We start from the raw sequence: 18,450 nt of genomic DNA on the forward strand, positions 1-18,450 counted from the left end.
GCTGCCCACGGGAAGAGCGGCACTGCGCATCGTGGGGGACTCGGCAGCAGCTCGGGATGGGGGTCACACTCCGATCCCCCCACCAGCCTGCTTCTCCCCCCGCCGGGAAGTTTGGGCAGGATCGGGATTCACTTGTGAGAGGACAAGCCACTGCCCTGACCCTCGTCCCTGGTGCATCAGCCCTGGCCGCGTCCCGCCGTGCCCGTGAGGGTGAGCGGAGCAGCCCCAGCGCCCAGCCCAGCGTGCCCACCCCGCTCACCCGCCCCTACATACGTACCATGGAAAGGCTGCCATAAGCTTTGGGGCGGGGGGCTTGCAAACTTCCCAGTTTTGGTTTTTAAAAGGGAAGAAAATAATAATAATTTTTAAAAAAATCTAATTAAAAAAAAAAACAAACCAAAAAAAAACCAAGAACAAAAAGAAAATAACCCCCCCCCCCCAAAAAAAAAAAAAACCAAACAAACCCAGCCAAGCAACGCAAAGCCAAAAATAAAACAAAAAGCAGCGGGGTGTTTGGGGGGAGGCGGCTGCACCCCCCGCCCCGCAGCCCCGAGCGCGGCGGCTGCGGGAACAAAGCCTGCGGCGGCCGCCCGCGCTCACGGGAGCACGGGAGCAGCCATCTTGCTGCTGTGAGGACTGCCTGCCTCACGGATGCTCCCGGCAGCCCACGGCGGCAGTGGCCACTAGCGGTGGCCGGGATGGGGAAGGCCGCGTGGGCCGCGGAGACGGTGGACGTGGTGGCTGGGCCATGGGCTGCGGCCCCTGAGGCTGAGCCATGCCCCGTGCCTCACCTGAGGGACCCCTTCCCCCGAGGTGCAAGGAGCGATGGGCATCGGGTGCCCGGGAATCCCCACCCCGGCTCTCCTAGCCGACAGCTGGGCACATGCAGCAGGGTGAGCTGCGGGAGCGTTTGCAGCCAGCCAGGACGGGTGTCTGTCTCTGGGTTTCGGCAGAGCCAGGATCCAAGTGCCCTGCAAGCAGCCGTGGGCAGAGCAGCACCAAGCCATGGACACGGAGTTTCGGCAGGATCCAGGTCCAAGACCTTTAGGGAATGCTGTAAGTTGCTGCTTACCTGCACTCCTGGTCCATAGCTGCAGGGCTGGGGCTGAAATCCAACCCCTTTCCTAAACCCCCCTAGGGCTCCCTAACGAGCAGAATGGCTCCTCACATCCCAAAATCTTTCTTTTAGCAATAAATGCAGGTGAACTTTAGAGCCCCTCAACTACTTCCAGAAAGAGGATTTTGTGCCACCTTTGCTTTCCCGAACAGGGCTCCTGAGCGCACTGAAATCCCAAGGGGCACCAGTGTCCCGTGGGACCCCCGCTGGGAACCCCGCTCCTCGTTCTCCAGGACATACCCCATGCCTGGGAGCTGAAGGATGCTCCCAAGCCAGACTCGCCCTTCTCCCAGTGTGGAGTTGGGCCACGAGGAGGGATGTGGCCCACCGGAATGTGCCTGGATTAGGAGCTGCATTGTACCTGGCTCCGGCTGGCTCTGCACCAGGGGGGTCTGGCGGCCCCCGGTGAATTCCTCTCTTTAGGCTCTCCACCGCATATCCCGGGGCAAGAGGCTCTTCCTGCTCTGGAGACATTCTTGCCGAGCCACCTCAGCCCAGGGTTAATGAGAGCAGGAGGTGGTGAAACCAGAGCTGGCTCCTGGGGTGAAAACACGGCCGGTTTATTCTTGTGCTAATACCGCGAAAAAAAGAGGATTGAGCCTTTTTAATGAGTTTTTAGGCTGGAGCCTGCTGCATCCCCTGGTCCCATCCCCTGGTTCCCAGCATCCAGAGCAGGACGGCAAAGGTCAGCAGCCCCAAATTAGGAGTGGCTGGGACCAACTCCACTTCCCATGAGAACCCCCCCACCAACCCCCTGCACTGGGATCCACGGGAAAGACAGTGGACTCCAGACGAGAACACACTTGCTCTGCCTGCTCCATGCAAGGGGCAAGGCTGAAAGTGCTGATCCCTTCTGCCCTGCACACCCATTCCTGCTGGAAGCCTCAAGCTTTAACACGAATTTTGGGCAGCATTTGCAGGATGCCCCTGACCCTGCTGAGCACCCTGCCCTCACATAGCTGCCGGATGTCAGATGTCCTTCCTGGAGGAACTGGACTGGAGATACTCCTGTTTACCCCCGTGCAGCAGTAGCCGCCTTGGCTTGAGCCAATTATTGCTGTTTTTCCCGACCATGCCGTGCCTGAGGAGCTGGGTGGGCAGGTGCCCCAGCACACCAGCACATCCATCATCCACGCGGCACAAGGGCGGCAGCAGCCATGAGCCACAGTTTCCATCTGAGTCCCAGTTTCCATTGGCATCCCACACCTCCGGCAGCCAGAGCAGACCCCAGGCACACAGCTCCCACTGGGATGCCCTGGGCCGATCCCTGGCACCCCTTCCAGCACTCCAGCCCCATATCCATGGATGGGTTCCCTGACGGTTTCTTACTGCATCTATAAGAAGCTGAACAGAAGAAAGCAAACCCAGCCATATTACCCCAAAAAATTTTAAATCCCCGAGTCCAAAGATATTTATGAGATTTTGTTTCCATCCCTGCTCTAAGCCAGTCAGGCTCTGGGAAATGACGCACAGTCTTCCCGCAGGGAAGCGGAGGTGCTGGTGTTCCCAAAGCTGCTGACCCCAGCGAGCCCCATCCCTGGGCAGTCCCCAGTTCTCCTGCCCACTCACCTTGCTGTGCCTGGCTCCACCAGCCCTCTCACCCCTGGCCACCACAGGCCATGGGGTAGGAAAGACCCAGCACCCTGCAGGTCCCTGCTCACCCTCTGCACCCAAAACCCCAGCTGAGACAGCCCCCAAAATGAACTGGGAGCGTGCAGGGGAGGGAGGACTCATGGGAGCTGCCCGGCTGCATCCCTCGCACCCGAAGGTGGTGACAGCTCAGTTCAATCTCTGCCGTGTGTGGCAGAGGGGGGAGGCTGCAAGGAGCCGCTGTCTCACGTGGGAGAGAGCACCCGGCACCGTGTCAGCTCAGCCAAATTAAAAATACTCCTGCAGCCCCCAGGCTGGTGCCTGGACGGGCGGATCTGGCAAGGACGTGGCCTGCGGGATCTGCAGATGCTGGAAGGGACACAGGGAGGAGAAGGTGCTCCCACACAGAGAAGGGGATGGGGCACACACTGGGGGACCCCAGTATTTCCCAGCTGTGTCCCAGTTCTCCTGCACAACTCGGGGTACCTGAGGGGCTGTTCCTCCTCTGCTGGGGGGGCCCTTCCAGCACCACTGTGGGCACAGAGACTCTGGCTCCGGCACACTCAGGTCCTTGCGGAGGGGCCTGCATGGGCAGTGGGCCATAGACAGGGAGCCACGGGGTGCTACTGGAGAAGAAGCCCCTCGACTTGCTGGCATGGGACCCCCACACATACCCTACAGCCACTGCCAGCTTGCAGGATGCAGCCTCGTGCCTCCTTCCCCTGCACAGCCTTGTCACAACCTTCAGCTGCGTGACTGCAGCTGGCAGGGAACAAGCCTTGAAATAAACTCAGATGACATTCCTGCAAACTCTGGACATGGCCACAACAGGATTATTGGGCTGGGCTAGGGAGGGGGGGTTAGCATGCTCATCTCTCCCCGCTGGCGACCCCAGCTCCAGGCTGAGGCTCCTCTGAGCAGCAGCTGAGAAGGGCAAAGCCCTTTTGTCAAGGAGCAGAAGCAAGGACAGGGTGATCTCCTGCCCTGGGCTTCCTCCAGTCCATGCACCTGGTCCTTGGGAGGCAGCTCGGCTGCATCTTCCTCCCTGGCAGCCATAGGGAACTTCACCCCACACCGCTGATATCGAAAACAGCTGCTGGGGAGCAAAACTGGATATCAGTCTTGCTCTGTCAAGCATCTTTTCCTCCCTTGTGCACAAGCACTGAGCCCAACTCCCTCTGGATTTTAATTCCCAGCACTCCCATCTGCCAGGTAATGATCTGAAAAATCAGCATTTAGGGATGCCTCCTCCAGCAGAAATCCCAATCAGCTCAGTGTCCCCTGTGTCACGGCCAGCACTGCTGCCAGGCTGGTGCAGCCTAGCCAAGACCCCACTGACCTCTGCCACAGCTACTGAGGGGCTCGGAAGGGATGTGGGCTCATCCTGACTGGAGGCAGCAGAAGGGAGGTGGCAAGTACTGAACCCTGATCTGGGCTCCACTGCCCACAGCCCTGCCCACCCCTCGCTGGGGTGATGGGGAAGAGGCCAGGGTCCTCCTGAGAGATGGAGAGCTCAGGAGTGCACTGGAGCCCCTGATCAGTTCAGCCTTTATTCTGGACACAGTTTAAATTGTAAAAATTGCAGCCAAGTCCAATTCATTACAGCCAAGGAACGGCTGACAGAAATGAAAAGAGAGAAAAGCTCCTCAGATTGATGCTTTCTCACCATTCCAGTGAAATAACCAATTTGGAACAAATTAGGGGCTCCCGTCTCCACCAGCCTTTTGAATTGCCTCCAAGCCAACGCACATTTTTCATAGTGCAGCGTTTCTTCCATTAGCAGTGAAAATTAATGATTTCTATTATTGAAGCACCTGAAGGCAGGTGCCTCCCTCGCACAGCCGGGGCTGGGCTGGCACCAAGTCCCTGGAGAGCCAAGGGGACCCACGAGAAGACAGACAGGTTCAGAGAGGATAAGTGACACGGCCAGGGCCACCTGGCAGGTCAGTGGCAGAGCCAGGCTCCAGCCCATGGCCATCCCTGCCGGGCTGTTCCCTCTCAGCGGTGCCATCCCAGACGTGCCAGAGCGCTGCACACAGCCCACCATGGTGACACCCAAACCCTGCACGTGACGGTGTCACAGCTGTCCCCAAAACCCCCCTAGCAGTGAAACCACGTGGGCTTCAGCCAGTCCCAGCTTTGCTTGGGTAGGGGGAAAAGGGGAACTGCCCTAAGGGCACCCACCAACTCAGACTTCAGGAGGGCAAAGCCCCCAAGAGGGCTTTCAAACCCCAATCCACTCACATATTTTCCCTCCCAAGTTTTAGAGAGACCGAAGCCCTTCATCCCCCCTCGCCTGCTCTCTGCCCCCAGCATTATTCCCTGAGCACAGCTCCCCAACAGCTGAAGCATGTAACCCCCCCAACCACGGCTACCCCAGGAGGCCAGGATGGTCATGCCCAGGGTTTGGAAGATGACACACATCTGTCATTATTTTTTAATTAGATTTTTATTTCCTACCTCTAGTATTTCATTGTAATTTCCGCCACTCCTACCCAGGCCATGCTAATATAATCACTCTGGAGGAGAGTGGGAGCAGCCAGCCCACTCCTTCCAACATCCCGCTCAGGAAAGGCAAAAAAAAGCAATCTGCTAAATCCCCAGCCCCTGCAGTCATTACAAGCTCAGGGACATCAGGTGGGTGCTGAAACAAACCATCAAAGCCTGAGTGCCGCCAGCACCTGCCAGGAGCATTGGCACTGAGAAACTTCAAAAAAAAGTTCACATTCACTCAAAATACTTGTTAGCAGTTCATTATTGCAGCAAGGTGAGGCATAATTAAAAATGGACTAAAGAGATTTGTGAATTATATCCTCAGCTTGATGCTGGAGACACAGTGATATTTTCTAGCCCACATCATCCTGGAGGTCAAGATTAGATGACAGCTTGGTCTAAAAATACTCTGAAGGGGAGGCTGAGGCTATTGGAGGAGGTCAGAGCCCCCTATGCCCCCCCCCACCATTGCTCAGGGTTGAAACCAGGGGACAGATGTGTCCCTCAGGACATTGCTTGGAGCAAGCCCCAGTAATAAAAACAACTGCTGCATTTACAGGGAAATCCACCCAGAACAACCACAGGGAAAGTTCGGTCCCACCGTCTGCCAAAGGAGCCCCAAAGCCAAACCCAGTAGCTCAGTGGGGCCAGGCTCCCCACACCATCACCCCCACAGCTCTCGACAAGGCTGGAATCACCGTACAAGCACTATCCGACCACCACGTTCTTCCACCTGGAGCAACATGGTCCTGGCATGGGGATCATCAGTGAGCCCAAGACACTGCGGGGTCAAAATTGGAGCTTTAGTGGCTATTCAGTGTTTCCTTCATATCTGAGGCCACAAAGTGAAAAGCAAGCTCTGGGGTTGGATTTTTGTTTGTTTTTTAAACCTGCTTTGCCTGACGAGTATTCCAGATAAATATCCCGACTAGTGTTACACACTCCAGAGAGACGGGGAAAGACATTTCAGAGTAAAGATTGTGTTTCAAACTACTATAAAAATTAAATTGATCCATGAGAGACAGCTGGGACCAGCTTGATCCATGGGAGACAGGCACCCCAACATGGGCACCCTGGCATGGTCCTGACTGATGTGCCAGGCTAACAACCTCCATGTTCCTGGCCTGGCTGCTCTCCGGCAGCCACAGGCACCCACAGAGCACACGCCAGCCACATGTTAGCAGAGGAAAGCGAGTGTATGGCAGCTGCAGACGTGCCCGTGCTCACATGGGTGCGCACAGAACATGCACGGAGAGAAGCGGCACCGCTGCCCACAGGGACGCGCCGGACCCATCGCTGCCAGCAGCCAGGGGCCACGCTCCCCAGCCCCAGCGCCTGCCGCGAAGTTAACGCTGATAATAACGAAACCACTAAAATTACCAGCCCTGAATCCACACGGAACGGGTCCAAGAACAGCGTCACGTTCTGTTTGCTGCCGCTGCTCCGCTTCTCGAGTCTGCACCGGCCAAGCCTGGCCACGGAGCTCCACCAGCAGCCACCTGGCCACCCGTGCCGGTCACCCTCGCAAGGACACTGCCGGCCGCTCTCCCCCTGCCTCATTTCACACAAAAAGCATCGAACATTTGTGTCGCAGGTGCAGCAGAAACACAACTTGGAGCTGACACCCAGACAAAGAGCAAGGGCAAAATCCAGCCTCGTCAGCACACAACCTTTTCCCTCCTTTTTTTGCAGCCCTGGGAAAAATCAATAAGATGCAGTGAGTCAAACTCAGCTTGAATCCCGTAAGTAATTAGGATTAGCAGGCTGGGAGCCGAGGGAACAGGCTGCCTATGTGCTGGGCGGGGAGGGACCATTTTGTGGGTGTAGGGTACAGCCTCAGCTGATGCAAATAACACGAGCAGGTCTTTAACGGGGTTTTCAGGCAGAACGGCAATAAGGAATGGGAACGACAGGATTCGCTTAGTAACAAGAAAATCTCATAAGGATAATTTGGGGTGCCAAGCCCTGTTGGGAACAGGATAGGGACCCCACAGGTGAATCAATATTTGAGTTTGATGCCGAGCCTATTCCCAGCCCCTCACTCGGAGCCCGGACTCCATGAGTACTGCTTATTCCCGGGGTTCTTTCCCGGCAGCGAATAACCCACCTCAATGATTCACTATTTAGAGTTAAGTTTGTGGCCAAAATCGCAAAGTGGAGAAGAGATCCCCCCGTACACACACAGTCTGCGCAGAGCTACCGGCAAAATAAGAACCAATTCGGTATGTTTCTGTCCATAAAGAACAGCTCGGACGCTGGAAAGTGCCCTTTCCTCCAGCTGAAGGAACCCGGCAGAAGACGGGAGTGCTCAAGCCGGGGCCGTGCGGGAGGAGTAGCCCCGGGACAGCGGCGAGGCGATACCCCGTCCCCCTCCCCGCGAACCCCACCGGCCCCTCGATACCCCCCCGTCCCCCGAGCTCCGCTGCTGCCCCGGTCCCGCTGCACCCCCGAGCAGCGGCTCCGCCAGCGGCGAGCCGGGGGATGAAGGAGCGATGGAGAGGAGAGAGATGGAGGGCGACGAGGAGAGATGAGGCTGCGGGAAAGTTGCGTTTCACCCACCTAGAAGCATTTTGGATGCGGCTGCGTCGCCTCCGCGCTGCTGGTGCCTCCCGTTCGCCGGGCAGAGCTGCGGGCAGGGCCGGGCGGGCGCACCCCCGCTCCCGCCGCCCCGCTCGCTGCCGCCCCTCGCCCCGCGTCCGGCCCCGCCTCGGCCCCGCAGGAGCGCGGGGGGAGAAGCTGCCGGAGGTGCCGGCTATCAGCGTGGAAATGGGCGGGGGGACCGGGCGCTCCCCCTCCCCGCACAGCCGCCCCCGCGCCGGGGCTGCCCGAGCCCCGAAACTTGGGGCGAGGGGAGGGAACCCTCACCGGCTCCGCTGCGCCTCCGGGGCTCTCTCTGAATCCTCCAAGGTGACTGCTTTGGGGTGACACGTGCCGAAATGCGCCCGTGGGTCTCTACCGCGGGGTTTGCTCGGGGAGGGGAGACTCAGCGGCAGCCACCCACCCTCGGGAAAGGCTCCCCGGCGGCAGGGACCGCGTGTCCCTGCCTGGTGACCGCATCTCTGCTCGGCAGCCGTGGGTCCCTGCTCTGTTCAGCCCCAGCCCGGAGCGCTGGAAACACACAGGGTCTGACCCAACCATGCCATTGTGGGGTGACACGAGTGGACACGGACAGCCTGGCCAGGGTGGGGTGCTCATCCCAGTCCCCCATGGTTGGGGTTTTCATGAGCCCAGGGCCTACTGCCCTCCCCATCAGTTCATCAGCAAAGACTGTGGCAGTTGGGCTCCCCATGGCAGCACCTTCTCTGTGCTGATTTTTGGCTTCCTCTCAGGAGGCGAGGCTCATGACTTGCTTACATTGCTGCCCTTTAAACAGGGAAATGATGAAAAACCTGCTTGTGAAAAGGGGAAACAGTCGCCTCCCCTGCCTCCCTGAATGGGAGACAAGAACGAGGAGGGAATTAAATATTTTCCTCAAGTCAAACAATTCAAGGAGTTGGGCAGAAACCACTGGGCTATAAGCAGAGTGAAAATGAAGACATTAAACCAAGTCCCTTCCTGTGTGCCACAGCCAGACCAGGCACTTTTGGGGTAAGTTACAGAATTTGGTGCACTGAAAAGCACTAAAGCCATCAGGGCCCCTCTGGGCACTGCTGCTGGGCCAGGGCACACCATGGGTCCTTCTCCCAAATTTCACCCTGGCTCAGCTGGCACCAGGGCAGCCCTGGCAGAGCCCCAGGCAGGGTGTTGCTGTCAGGGTTGTTAACAGCAGCAGTAAGTTTAGCTGGGGCACTCGCTAATCCGGGATTGACAGCTGGCCCCGCGTGCCTGGCCCGGCCTCCTGCAGGCTATTTAAACCCGATATTAATTTGTTTAATGTCATCAGTGGTTTGGCGTTACTGCAAGGAGCGTCGAGCAGAGGGAGCTGGAAACGTAAAGACTGCAAGGAGCATGGGGCTGACAACCATACGATGGCTGTTTTCCTTTCCCCTGGGATAACCACAAGCCATGAGCAAGTCTGGCATCTCCTGACCTCCAGCCCCTCTGGCATGGACTGGCTGGACCAACATACACTCCTGACCCCTGCTCCATCCTCCATTCACCCTTGCCCCCAGCCCTGACCAGCCCCTCCAGTCCTACCCAGCAATTCCCTCAATAAATCCTCTCCCAGCTGCGGCTCATGCTGCATTTATCCCAGCCAGGCGAGCAGGTCCTGGCTGGCATTGCCGTGGCTGAAAGGGCTCGAGCTGGAGTGACACGGAGGGGTGGGAGGGAGGAACGGCGGTGTTGGATGCTGCGCTTTGTGGCCGAGCCTTTGAGGCCAGCTGGAGCAGAGGCTAATTGCAGGTGCTGATTACAGCCCCTGCCATCAACGCCTCCGGCCCTCCCTGCCCTGCCCAGCCCAGCGGATCACTGGAATTTCCCAGCTCCGAAGTGTGGGTCTGTCCTGTGCATAACTTGCTATATTTGTCCGTGTACCCCAGTGCTGGCATAGAGCAGCAGCACAAACCCTCCCACGGGGTCCGGACCCCCCATCCCCCTCCCAGTGGTGCCTCCAGCTGCCCCACATCCTAGGGAGCAAAGCCCGTGGCTGCTGCTCCCTGCACCCTCCGCTGTGGGATGAAGCTGCTGAAGCATCTACCCCAGGGTGGCTGAGAAGGGTGCCCAGGGACCATGGCAATCAGTTCCACCATCCTGTGGGAGGCACTAAAAAAAACCCCAGAGTCAACATGGGGAAGATGCCACAGCCCCTCGTGGTCACCACTTTCCAACACAGGTTGATATCCACGTGTGGGACACTGATGGCTGAGCATCCCAAGAACGTGGGGACAGAACCAGAGGGCTCTTTGTGGAATGGCCCCAGGCCCCAGCCCTCAGTCTGCAGCTCATCACACACATCCTGGGAGAGGCAAATCCCAAACACGCATTAAGAGGGAGAGCGTTTGCCAGCAGCCACTGTAGAGCCGGGCTTGCTTGGGCAGGTCTGCTCAAATCCTGCCTGTGGCTTAAAGGGAGAGGGAGGGCAGGGAGAAGGGGAGGGTGCTCGGACTCAGTTGGGGCACCAATGTCACCAATTCACTGGGCTCTTTGAGAGGACAGACTCCAGGACAGAGTGATTACTCCAAACCCTACTGAGGGCAGGGTTAAACTCTTCACTGGCTGAGGGACATCCAGGACTGGCTCTTCCCAGCCTCAGACTCCAGAAGCAGCCTGACAAATATTGACCAGAACTGGGCAATGAACACATCAATAAAGGAGAAGGGAGACAGGGATAAAAGCCCAGCAGGAAGTGCTCCCCTGCCCAAGTCTGCTGAACCTTCCAGAGCTTTTCTGGCTGACTTTGTTCACCAAGGATTTAGGGTATAATTTGGGGGTGAAAGATGCCAGATAGGATCAAGACTGATAGACCTGGAGGATGTGTATCGGTTTTCTTCTGCTCTGTAATTCGAGCCCCATCAGAAGCAGAAGGCTCCGGCTGAAGCAGCCGCCGGCGGTTCATCCCTGCCGGGCCAGGAAGGCAGGCGCTGACCTTTCCTGCTCCTGAGTTTGCTCAGGATTAAGGTAACATATTTTAAGGGCTGAATCCTCCTCCCCCGGGGGGGTTCCCACACAAAGAGAATGGGGTTTGTAGCTCACAGTCCCCCTGTGACCCCCCCGATAAACAGAGATTCACCAAACTGCTGAGTTCACACTGCCCACCCAGATCCATTTTTTTAAATTAATCTCCATTTTTACAATTAATCCTTCCTGCAGATTTCTGCTTTTATGCATCTAAAAAGAGCAAACCTGGGAGCCATATGTCAGTGGAGGGCTCTGGCGACCCTAGGGGACACAGAACCCCAGCTCTGACCCCCAAGGATGAGCCAACGTGAGCAGGGCTTTGGGAGCCGAGCCTGTGCCTCCCACCTTCATCATCTTTCCCAGGGAGATGGCTAATTACAGAGGCATCCAGGACAGGTCTGCGAATAGGGTGGAGAAACTGGATGATGTAAAAATATTTAGTTATCTAGAAAAGGGGTGGAAATTACACCTGGAAATAGTTTCAGAGAGAGTGTAATATTTTCCATCTAAATGAGGAGGGCCCTCCTGGAAGAGACAGGGCAGAGGGTTCCGCCTTGCCAACACACTTTGGTTCCCCCTAGCCCTGTGCAGATTTCCTGGGGGGCCACAGGGCCCATATGGAGTCAGCTGGCGTTTGGCACAGAAACCAGTTACCCAAAATCTTCTGGATGCTTAATTAGCCAGGGGTGATGCTGGTTCTTGTCTCACCCATCAGGTTCCTGCTTAGCTTTGGCTCCTTGGGAGCTGCTGAGGCCGGGGAGATCATTTGGGCACATGCTCTGATGCCACAGCACTGAGCACACCGAGACACTCCAGCTGGCACAGCACAGGCCAGATAAATGAAACTATTCCTCATAAGTCTGTGGCTGTAGAAAATACCAAAGGTGAGCTGGAGCAGTGTTGTGGGCAAGTTTCCAAACGCAGCAAGAACTCAGGGGCATGACAAAGGAAGGGAACTGAATTTGAGGTGAGCAGGCAGAGGCAGCCCTGCTCCAACTGCTCCGGCAACTCCAACAGCCCTGGCAACTCGAACAGCTCTGACAGCCCAGATCTGCCTCACATGCTCCACAAGCAGAGAGCTGGGGGCAGCCCGGGGAGGCTGCAGGGAAGGGCCACGGTCCTTGTGCTGGAAGGACACACAGCTATGCACACCAGTCCCTCACGGCCAGCTCATCCAGAGCTCTGCACCGCTCTGCTCTCGGCATCACTGGCTTTCCCAACAGCACCAGGACCAGAGAGCAGGCCCCTGCATCCCTGCTCCCAATCCCAGGCTATGGACATGGCTCCAAAGGCCAGAATCCCACTTCCTCTCTGTGCACACCCGCACTGACACCACGGGGTTATGGAAAGGAGAGCTCACTCTGAGAGAGAGGCAGAAGCACGACGAGGGGAGATCATCTCTTCAGAGAAAATTTTATATTGCTTACGACTTACTGTCTGGGAACATAAAACAGTTTAAGCAGCCGACCCTAAATCACAGTGACAGCTCTACCCTACCCACAACCCCCGGCTTGCCCTCCCCCAGCTCCCCCCGACCTGCCTCCCCTCCCCGTTCGCCTGGCTCCAAACGCTCGCTCCTCCCGCGTCCCCGGGCGAGCAGCACACGCGTGTGCACACACACGCACACGCAGAGACACAGCGGGCACGGAGAGAGGCCCGAGGCTGGAGGCCTGGGGGGGATCAGCGGCGTTTCCATCGCTGAGACCCGGACAAGTCACTTCCCCGCGGCTGTCACCCCTCCCCGGTCCCCCCCGTTCAGTCCCGGTGCTCTTTGGGACGGCGCCCGGGCACGGGGCGGCCGCGCAGCCCTCGCACGCACAGCCCGGCACGACCTGTTCCATCCAGCGCCTCTAATCCCCTGTGACAGCCGGGGCGGGAGCGGGAAGCTAGGGGATGCAGCCGGGTGCTGTGGGATGCGGTGGGATGCTCGCCTCTCCCATGTCAGAGCAGGACAGTGGCTGCCTCCGTCCCTGAGAACAGCAGAGCCCCCCGGGCATCGCCCATGTCCTCACCCCTCCCTGGGGGTGTTTAAGACACAGCAGCCCCCAAGTGCTCGGGGTGCAAAGCCAAGCCCCCGAAACAGGATGCGTTTGGATGCGGTGCCTGGAGCTGCCACAAGAGCCAGAAGCCTGACCCTAGAGCATCCCCAGCACTGGGCTCCCTTCCTAGGGGGACATCACCCCCATTCCGGGGACCTCACCCCCTGCTCAGAGCTGCTGGTGGAGCCCTGGAAAAGGCCCCTTCAGGCTCAGAGCTCTCTCGGGACGGGGATCAGCGGGTGCCGACGAGTTGGGACATGCTCACAGTTTAGCTGCTGCTTTGACCATTTTTTCCCCACTTAAAATAAATCCCAGGCTTTCCTCTTCCAAATCTGCTGAGCTGATGCTACATGGGAAATTGTGAAATATTCCATGGCTACATGTTCCTCCTTGTTCTTAATCCACTTCTAATTAATGTCACGTGTGTCACAGCCCTGAGCTGAGTGGCCGTGAAACACTATTGAGGCAACTTGACAGCAAACCGACTGGAAGAAAGTGACAGCAAAATCCACGATTAAAGAGAAATGGCTCACAACTGCAGGGCTTAAAAATAACACGAGGCAATTTCCTCCTGATTTTGGGGAAAATCGCCACTGCCAGCAGCACAGCACAGCCTCTGCCAGCACCACATCCAGCGGCACCCATGGCCCGGGCAGCCCCCACCAGGCCACACAAAGACGATACTTGATATATATAATCTTACCTTGATATATTTTGGCTTGGTCTCTGTATTTCTTAAAGCAAAGCCCTTCCATGGATGCAGCTGAAGCATCCACCTGGGCGCCTCAAGCCCCTGTCGTGGGGACCTCCCACCTCCTTCATGCCCCAGTAGAACAAGCAAAGCCCTGCAGCTTCTCCATGTCATTTTACGGCCAAGAGTTTAAATTTTAAGGCTCTTTTTAGAATAAGTGCATCAGGGAAAAATATCCCCGAAGCTCTGACCAGCACGTCAGAGTGGGGTGCAGAGCTGGAGGTCAGGGTCCTGGTGGGGAAGGCTCCACACCACAAAAACCTTCCAGCCAAAGCTGACCACTAATCAATTCATTTTCTATTTGAAGTTACTGACTCAATTAAATCAGAGATTAATTATGCTACAGTTATTAATCCACAGAAAGCTGAATAGCTGGGCTTTTTGGAGGGACAGCAAGATAATGGGGTATTTTCTGAGGATTTAGAAAGGGAGCAGTTTCCTCCGGATTCATGGACCAGCACGAAGTCGATGTGCGGGGTCTGGGCTCGTGCACTGCCTCTCACATGGAGCCCACAGGTCCTTTCCCCCCACAGAAATTGGCTTTTTTGGTAGAACAAGAGCATTTAGTGAAACAGGGCTTCTCTGCCAGTCCCCAGTGACAGGGGTAAATCCTTCCCTTCTCAGCCTTCTGAGCTCTGCCCCCAGGAGCCCCAAGGGACATCTCTGCACCCCATCCCTACACCCCAATGGGAAGGGAGAAGCCTGAGAATGAGCAGAGGGAAGGAAAATGTACAATTACCCAACTGAGCTTCTTCAAATTATTCCTGATCCCAGCCAGTATCTTTAAGACATGAAAAAAACATTATATTTCTCCCACTGAGATTCCAGGTTATTCAAATCTGATCTGAAAAGCTATTTTTGCTGATCTTTGCTCACAGCTGAAGGGAGCAGCCGAGGCCAACAGAGCAGGAGGACTCCGTATGTTTGTCCTCCATAAATTCACAGAAGCTTAAAATCTGAACCCTGGTGCCGCTTGGGCACAGGGTATTGATCAGCACCCAGTCTCAGCCAAATGCTAAACCCCCTTTAACACTTAGGCTGGGCATGGATCTGTACTCAGTGATGGACGCCGTGAAGTGGCTCCCATGCCAGCCAGATCCTGGCCTGTCCTTGCCAAATTTCTCCAAAAGGTCCCAATAGCAGGAGAGCAGCAAAACACTGCAGGAGTTAAGGAGGAAACAAGAAAGAACAACTTTTCTTCTGGCATTGCTGGAGCTGGACCTGGCAGGCACCAAGGCTGAGCACAGCCGGGAGCTCCATCAAGGGCAGATGTGAGAACATCCCAGCCCCAACCTAGCAGTGAAATAATTGCTGCACCCTGATTAGTCCCAATTAAACCCTAATCCTACATGTTTGCAGATTATTTCAATCAATACATTGGGATCATTGCAGACAAAGCCCCTCTGAACATCCCTGAAACGGATTGGCACCCATTTGCTGGGTAATGAACAGCTGGAAGGCTGCGACAGCAGAGAGCAGTGGGGGAAGGAGGAGAAATGCAGCTGAGCAATGAGATGCCGGAGCACACAGAGCAGGGTCATGGAAAAGGAACGTGGCCCAGGACCACAGAGCACGATCATGGAGCCCATGGAGTGGGATCACACACCCGCTAGATTGCCCATGGTCAGGCACACCAGTTCCCCTCCCTCTGCTGCTCTCCACCCCAGGGCATGGCTTTCCAGCTGCTGCTCTGGGTGGTTTTCAGGAGTTGCCTCCCAGCAGGGCTGTCCCAGCCCAGCAGAGAGCACAGCCATGGACTCCTTGGTCAGTGCAACAGGCAACAACCCAGCCTCAGGCACCATGACCCCAGCTCTGCAGGAGCTGTTCAAAGGGAGTGGGTTCCCTGCCAGCCATCAAAATCAGGGAGTTCATCTGGCACCCCCCGTGAAACCCAAGATAATCCCACCAGCAGCCGCCAGCCCCCCCGACTCTCAGAGCAGCCCAGGCTCCCCCAGGGTCCCCACGTCCCCTCCCGGGGGCCCCACTCTCTGCTGCAGACCCAGTGATGCTGAAGCTGTCACAGCGATTTCTCTGCTCATCTCAAACCTTTCTGCTCCAAACACGCATGGACAGACACTTCAGCAGATAATTGGGAAAACCAGGACCTTTCCCTTTGCAAGGAACTGTTGTTCCAGGGCTGTGTTGCTGAGGGGGGGGACAGCACCAGGCAGCCCCAGTGTGAGGCGGGGTGACAGCATTGGGCAGCCAGGGAGAGGGTCAGGGTACGTTGTGCCATGGGATATTGGAGAGGAGGAAGAGATTGTGACATGAATCAGCCCCAGGGCACAGCTGCCTCCAGGTGTTTTGGCCCTGCCTTGGCATTTAGTTTGGGGGAGCAGCTCAGCAGCCTCCAAAGCCAAGAAAATTGGTTTGAGTTGGGCTCGGGGCTTGTGTGAACCCTCCTGGCACAGGAGATGCCTGAACAGTGTGTCCTTCCCACAGACCCTGGCCAAAGGCGTATGAGCTGCTGTCAGCTCAGATTTGCCTGGGAAACCAGAGCCTCATGCTCCAAAGGAGAGTGCTTCCCACTGCCTTTCAGGGAGATGTGAGCTGGCATAGCCCAGAGACAATGCTCTGGTAGCAGCGAGCGTCAGCTGTTCTTTGCATCCCATGACTTTTTTGAGACACTGGTGGAAAGCCCTTTTGGGGAGAGCACTGGATCAGGGTGTAAGTTCCTGAAATGCTCCAGCTCAGCATTTCCTGCAATGGGAGCCCCAGAGATCACCCAGGACGAGGGGAAGCAGCAGCCCCCTGTCCATGCCCCTGCAGCCACCAGTCCCCATTTTGGGGTGGCTCAGCTCTTCCTGCTCACTCAGCACTAGACAGTGGTTCGGTTCCCGAGGACTCTCAGAGCAAACTGAGATCACTTGGGCTCCCTGGGAAATCACAGGCAGTAATTAAATCACTCGTGACCCAGTTGGATTAGAACTGGCATCTGCAACACGAAAACGTCTTTCATCTGTGGGCACCCTGTATCTAATCACCACCTTCACCGTGATTCCATACAGGACAACAAGGACCTGGGATCTGTCTTGCAAAATGAAACGTCTAATAAGCAATAATTTGTTTTTAAGTTGGGGGCTTTCTGGTACAGAGCTAATGAATTGTAATGACACTGATTAGCATGTTTGCCAGTGACGCTCCTCTGCAGCTTTGCTCCGCAAGACGCCAGCGATCACAGCCTGTGCGGGAAGAACAGATCCGAGGAGCCAGAGGGGAGTGGGGAGATTGAGTGGTGGCTGGGAAGCTGCCTTTGATGTAGCTGTAGATGTCAGCGTGAGACAGAGATTCCAGCCCAGAGGAACATCCCATCTTTGTCTAACTCAATTACTTCATTTAATCCACTGTCTTTAACCTCCCAAGGCTCCCCCAGTGCTGACACGCCACTGGAGACCCGTGTTAGCCATTCCTGTCTGTGGGCTGTGCCAAGCTGAGCCCAGCACCGGAGCAGGCAGCTGCCCAGGAAGGGGTGACTGCTCCCAGGACCGCAGGCAGATGCATTTTCTCAGTACCCGAAGGTGCAGGTCTGGCTGGTGAAGGGCTTCTAGAGGAGTGTGATGAGGCAGGGCAGGGCTTCCCCAGCACCCCATCACCCTGCCAGCCCTGCCTGTGCCCTCCTGCCCATGCGCTGCAGCCCAGCCAGGAGCTTGTCCTGCACTTGTCCTCACCTCACTGGGGCAAGGCAGACAGAGATGGTCCCCTTTGTGTTTTGGGGGCACACATGTGGCACCAAGTACCCCCGGTACTGGTACAGAGAGGGCACAGGAGTCACATCAGTCAGTTCCCAGCCGCCCAGGGTCACGCCTCAGGAGGCTGGGAAAGGCTCACAGAGACAACACTGGAAGTGACATTTTTAACCAAAAGTGCAGGGAGAGGTCAGCTCCGGCGGGAACAGGAGGGACGGGGAGGCGCGGGGAGCAGCTGCCGCCTGCAATTTCCCCACATAAGCAGATCAGAGCCCTGCGCACACGGGAGCGACTGCGCCATGCCCGGCAGAGGGGAGCGTGTGGGGCCGACACGGCGGGGCCCCAGGGGTGCGTGGGCTGCACACCCCGGCACTGGCACAGGTCAGGGACAGTGCAGAAGCACAAAGAGCAGACTGGCATGCTCCAAGATTCTTTGGCTCAGTAGGAAATACATCCCTGGACAGCCTCCCATCAGACCCCAACCAGATCGAGGGGAGAAGCTGGAAGCTGCAGGCTGGAATTTATGAGCCCGTTCCCCATTAAAATAGCCGGCAATATTTCCATCTGTCAGTAATGCTGATGAAGAGTCCTGCTCCTTTGCATATCCCAGGCCTTATCCAAACAAAACCAGCACCAGTCAGGGCAGGATTTGGCACACAGATGACTGTTGCCATGCTAGGAATTTATGGCTCCAGCCTGCCCAGTCTCTAGTAAGAGCAGGAACAGGGAACTGTATAATCTTTAAGGTCCCTTCCATCTCAAGGCATTCTGTGATTCTACGAAATTCCCTTGGTTTGCTGCTAATCACAAACCCTCACAGCCAAAGGCTCAGGCAGAGCAGGTCAGCCATGCTGACAGGGTGACATTTCTGGGCACATTTCCCTGCTTTTGTGCATAAAATCTGCAGCAGCCAGCTGGGCCCGGCCAGGTGAATGCTGGCAGATGGCACAGAGGGCAAGTGAGTCCTTGCCCTTGCACAAGTTCCCGCCCAGCAGCACAGCACCCGCATGTGCCAGCACTCCTGCCGTGTGCCACAGCCAACAGGTGAGGGGCCTCAGCACCAACATCTAAGCAGCATTTTGAATAAAACTCACCACAGATACAGGAAATGTGCACAGCAGGAGCCTGGAGGGACACGGTCAGGTTGGCACCTGGAAAGCAGCATCCAGTAGCCCAACAACTGACAGCTACTCCAACCTTGGACGCTCATGTCCT

The 18,450-nt window shown here is 56.6% G+C and overlaps 1 protein-coding gene across 8 annotated transcripts in view; it reads right to left on the reverse strand.

Moving 5' to 3' along the window:
* LOC104697809 (zinc finger protein 385C) overlaps positions 1-18,450 on the reverse strand; it is a 59,251-nt gene that overhangs the window by 21,899 nt on the left and 18,902 nt on the right. The window contains exon 1 of one of the 8 annotated variants that reach the window (XM_039565922.1): positions 7,760-7,847. The exons of 5 other annotated variants lie outside the window; for them this stretch is intronic. The gene's annotated coding sequence lies outside the window, so the exon portion shown is untranslated. Of the gene's footprint in view, positions 1-277; positions 397-6,580; positions 7,427-7,759; positions 7,848-18,450 lie in introns of those variants that run through there. 2 more of the 8 variants (XM_039565923.1, XM_039565921.1) reach the window with 2 other exon arrangements.

This window comes from Corvus cornix, chromosome 27 (genome assembly GCF_000738735.6).
Source record: "Corvus cornix cornix isolate S_Up_H32 chromosome 27, ASM73873v5, whole genome shotgun sequence".
NCBI lineage: Eukaryota > Metazoa > Chordata > Aves > Passeriformes > Corvidae > Corvus > Corvus cornix.